Raw genomic sequence first — 5,659 nt, 5'->3', positions numbered from 1 at the left:
AAGCATCGAAAGTTCTGTATTATAGACAATAGAAGTATTTAACATATTCATGTATATATATAACATATAAATATATATATATATATATATGTTTCAAGGGTCAAGGGTCAAGATGAGATCAATTGTACTTTCATAATTATTGCTTACGGGTTTGAATATTGATCACATGATTCATGCATGCACAATCTGATATGGTCCCAATTACGGCTTATGAATACTTAATGGGTGGTTTGGATAATGATTCATGTGTTTACTGTTTCACAGTAAAGACTGGATAAATGGATGTTGGATAAATTAACAAACTTGATTAAATAATAAAATCTTTTGGTTTTGATTTGGGTTAATATATTAAATTTATACTTTCGTTAAATACATAAGATAATAATTTGAAATTTTTGGAATCGCTTAGGACCGAATGAAAATATAAATTAATAATTAATCAAATACAAAAAAAAAAATAACATACAAAAATCATCATATTATAGAGTTTTTTTTTCTAAGTATTGAATTTGAAAAATGCATACATCAATTTTATGTCTATGTATGTATTTGTTGACATTTTATTTACGATATGCTTACATTAATTTTTAGACTTCAATGAACATGTATATAACACACTTGTTATATACATGATAACTTTTGAAATTCTATATGTAAACATATTAATTTTGACTACATGATCCACTATTTATTTTTTATTTATAGCTCATAAAATAATAATACATGTACTAATTAGATGGCACACATTATTAAAATATAAAACTCTCTTTTTAAACTAATAAATATTAATTCTTTAATGATATATTAATAAATTATTTATTTATTGGTAAATAAATAACCTCGTTAAAATAATATTTTTTTCTTAGTCCAAACAATATTATCTTATAGAGATTTTACTGTATGAAAAATAAATTTCCAACCCTTTCAGAGATGATGAAATAAAAAACACTGATTTATTGATGATACTCTCACTCGGTAAGTTTCTTGTGTTACTTTGTCTTCAAAAAAATCGAATTCTCTCTTTCTAAAAAGTTTCCAAACAACCTATTAGCACAAGTAAAACCTTTTCTTCCCTCTAATTATTTGATATAACATTTTCTATTATAGCAATTCTTATATCTTGTGAAGTTTGAGTGAGAAAACTTTTGTGAGCATCAAAGGCCTGGCTTTCCTTTTGATTTTCTGCAGCCTCAAGTTAAAACCTGATCTTTATTAGAAGTATGCGACGAAAAACTCCCACGTATTTTGATAGATATGAATTGGATAAAAGATTTGAAAAGGTATGGGCTACTCCACCTAAATCCTAGTAATTTATTAACTCTTTTGAAGATATAAATCCCAAAAGCCCTAACATCGTGCAGTTAGAGTGATCAGATTTCAAATTTAACCACGTGTACATACAAGATCCAACTAAAGTTTTTTTTTTTTTTTTTTTTTTTTGTGAAAGATGAAAAATTTTAGTGGGCAAAAAACAAATTCTTGATAAAAGCTTCATGGTAATGCGAGTGCTTTAACGTTGTGAAAATCAAAATGCAGTTGTGATTTTCTTGGTTTGCAGAAAATGATAATGACTTTAAGAGACCAAACCTTTTGCTATCAAAAAAATTTTGGTAGCATAAATACATTTTTTGCTACCAAACTTTGGTAGCTGAAAGTATCAAAGCTTTAATTACCAAATTTGGTAGCAAAAACAATGAAATCTTAAGGTTCTCTTGTGATGTGGTTGGACAGAGAGATCTTCTGTCTCAGAGTTCACTCTACCCTCAATCTGTCCAAATTTGTTGACTTTTTGGTGGATTTCGCTATTTTATAAGTATGGGTTAGTTAGATTTTGCCAATATTTATTTATTGGGTTTTGATTAGGACCTATGTTTGCATGGAATCAACTTATTTGGGTTTTATGAGCTGGGGATAGTCTGCTTATTTTAATTTTGGTAACTTCAAGTTGTTGGGATTTTCTGACAGTGATTGGGGTGGATCTGTGGATGACATGAAGACTACATTTGGGTACTGTTTCAGTCTAGGATTAGGAGTTTTCTAATGGTGTTCCAAGAAAAAGAGATTGTAGCACAGTCTACTGCAGAGGCTGAATTTGTTGTTGCTACAGCAGTAGTGAATCAAGCATTGTGGCTGAGGAAGCTGTTATGTGATTTACACTTGAAGCAACTGAATGATACAGAGGTATTTGTGGACAATCAGGCAGCAATTGCAATCAAGCATTGTGGCTGAGGAAGTTATGTGATTAAGATTTTACTAGTACAATATTTGTATAAATGTTTGGGTTTGTTTAAGTATGACTATTTTAGTATTTTGTTTGGATTATAATATGTAATGAAATATTTATAGATTTTTAAATTAATATTTAGTATTTTATTTATATATATTTTTTCAAAAAATACATGTATATAAATCTGTCTCAGGTTTGGTGACCAAAAAGCTCACACTTTTTGCTACCAAGTATATTTTGCTACCAAAATTTTGGTAGCAGAAAACTCACATTTTTTGCTATCAAATATATTTTGTTACTAAAATTTTGGTAGCAGAAAGTTCACATTTTTTGCTACTAAGTATATTTTGCTATCAAAATTTTGGTAGCAGAAAGCTCACGCTTTTTGTTGCCAAATATATTTTGCTACCAAAATTTTGGTAGCAAAAAACTAACGCTTTTTGCTATCAAATATATTTTGCTACTAAAATTTTGGTAGCAGAAAGCTCACACTTTTTGCTATCAAATATATTTTGGTATGAAAATTTTAGTAGCAGAAAGCTCACACCTTTTGCTATTGAAACTTTTGGTCTCTGAATATCATACATTTTGTTACCAAAAAATTTTTTGGTAGCAAAAATTATTTGCTACTAAAATTTTAGTAACTAATACTTTTTGTTATCCACTTTCTGCTATCAAAATTTTTTGGTAACAAAAACATTTTGCTACAAAAAAAACAGGGCTTTTAGTTATCAAATTTTTGGTAACAAAAAATTCAAATTCTTGTAGTGTGAGTGGATAAATCATTATTGAGGGGGGAATATAGGGCCTGTTTGTTTTTATTTCCATTTCTATTTTTCACGTTTTTCGAAGCAAAAAATTGAAAATGGGTGTTAAAAACACGTTTGGTGCAAGTTTTTTTAAAAAATAAAAACAAAAACGTTTTTGTCCTTTTATGGAAATCAGAAAACGAAAAAAACGTGTTTTCTCCATTTTCGTTTTCTTTTCCTTTTCTCTCCCGTTTTCTACTTTAGCCTCCCCCGTCTGAGTTTTTTTTTCTACTTCAGCCATTCTTAAGCCCAAATTCTTCAGCCTTCTTGCCGGCCGAGCTCCTCCGTTCTTCTCACCGGATTCGTTTTCTCCAGTTTCCTTCTCGCCTGACTTGCGCCGTTGGGGCTCCTCCGTTCTTCCCGTTCTCGTCTCGGCCTCTTCTCACCAAGGTATGGCTTTTCTCACCGAGTTATTCGTTTTCTGATTTGGTTTCCTTCCCGCCTGAGTTGGTTGAGTTTTTTTAGCTGATTTTGGAGTTGTTTTAGCTGATTTGGTTATTTTTTTATGGGTTTTTTTGATAATGATTTTGACTTGATATACTCAACGAAATCGGTTGATTTCCGTTTGATTTGGTTAGTATTTTGTCTAATTTTTTTATTATCTGAATTGCTGAATTTTTTTCCATTTTTTTTCCTGGGAGCCTCCCATTAGGGCTGAATCAGCCCCTAATAGGGGCTGATAACCAATGGGGGCTGATAATCAGACCCAATGAGGGCTGAATCAGCCCCTGGGAGGCCCCCGTTGGGGCTGAATCAGCCCTTGGGGGCCTCCCATTAGGGCTGACCTGGGAGGCCCCAATGGGGGCTGATTATCAGCCCCCATCAACCCCAATGAGGGTTGATTTCAGCCCTGATGGGGGCTGATAATCAGTCCCCATGAGCCCCAATGGGGGCTGATTATCAGCTCCCATGGGGCTGACAATCAGCCCCCATCAGCCCTAATGGGGGCTAATTTCAGCCTTGATGGGGGCTGATAATCAGCCCCCATGAGCCCCAATGGGGGCTGATTACCAGTCCTGATGGGGGCTGATAATCAGCCTCCATCACCCCCAATGAGGGCTGATTTCAGCCTTTTTAGCCCCCATCAGCCCCAATGGGGGGTGATTATCAGTCCTCATCAGCCCCAATGGGGGCTGATTACAGCCCTGATAGGGGCTGAAAATCAGGCCCCATCAGCTCCAATGGGGGCTGATAATCAGCCCTAATGGGGGCTGATTGTCAGCCCCCATCAGACCCTGCGCGTGTGTTATTTTAGATGTGTGATAAGGACGATAATACGAAATGGCCGGCCGCAATTGAGGATTTTTTTTGTAGAACTGATATAGGAAGAGTCAAAGACTGGGATGCAAACATCCACTCTGGACAAAAAAACGTGGATGAAAATTGCTAATGAAATAACACTTAAGTTTGGTAAGCATTTCACATCAGACCAGCTTAAAGTAAAGTGGAATAGACTTAGACGTAGCACGAGGGAGTTTAAGGCATTAATTGAAACAATAGGGTTTGGTTGGGATTCTGAGGCTAACACTGTCACAGCTGAAAAAGAAGTATGGGATTCATATGTGGCGGTAAGTTTTGAGCATTAACATCTTATGTTATATGAAAGAGTTGAATTGGTGTTTGGATTGCACATGAGTATTTACTCTTGTTTTCTTTATAATGTTAGAAACATCCTGAGGCTAAGAAATTCAAGAAAGGGGGTTTGCAGAACTTTGCCCAACTTTCACAGATTTTTTTTGGGACTATTGCTACTGGACAGGGGTCAATGAATGCACATACTGCTGTTAATGTTTTGAATGCGGCGAAAAGGGCGGCCACACAACCGGAAGAGGTGGAGGAGGGTACATGGGACTCGGATGAAGTCCGGGGTGCAGAAGACAATAGAAACAGACGGTCTCAGGGTCCTACTACTCGATTCAAGAAGAAGGGCAAGAACAACAGTGCAGTTGCCGCGGCTATACAGGCTTTGGCAAAGAGTGCTACCCTACGTAGTGAGACATCTGTTCAAAAGGTTGATTTGTTTCAGCAATATTTAGCTGATAGGCAAGCTCGTACTATGGCATTAGCCGAGGCTCAGAAAGAGGATCCAACTACAAGTATTGAAACCTGTATGGATTTGCTGAATGAGTATGGGGAGTATTTAGACGACAATACGTATACTAAGGCAGCGCACCAGTTGGCGGTTGACATTTCCCTTAGGAGGATGTTTGTGAAAATGCCCACTTGTCGTCATCTTTCATGGATTCGAAGCCTGTAGTTTAAATGATTATTGTGTTGTTTTCTTTATTTGTTTCCTCTCGAACGTATGTTTTTTTTTAAGTATTGTTGAGCATGTACAACAGATTTTTCTCTTGGACTTGTGTTTGTTAGACTTTGTTATTTGTTTTTAGTCGGATTGAATTACATTAGAGTTCTTCGTTTGATTAGTTAATGTTATATGGATGTTTGATTAGTTCCGGTCTTAGTTCATTTTTTAGGTTAATATGGATTCAGATGGTGAGAATGATGCCAGAGCTGTTGACTTTCTCCAGTCATCAGATGATGATGAACAACCACAACATTATATCCAATTATTGATGTCGATTGGAAACAGACGAACTAGGCACCATTTCATGGTCAGAGG

This window comes from Morus notabilis, unplaced genomic scaffold (genome assembly GCF_000414095.1).
Source record: "Morus notabilis unplaced genomic scaffold, ASM41409v2 Scaffold997, whole genome shotgun sequence".
NCBI lineage: Eukaryota > Viridiplantae > Streptophyta > Magnoliopsida > Rosales > Moraceae > Morus > Morus notabilis.
The sequence above is the reverse complement of the archived record's forward strand: the minus strand, read 5'-3'. Positions refer to the sequence as shown.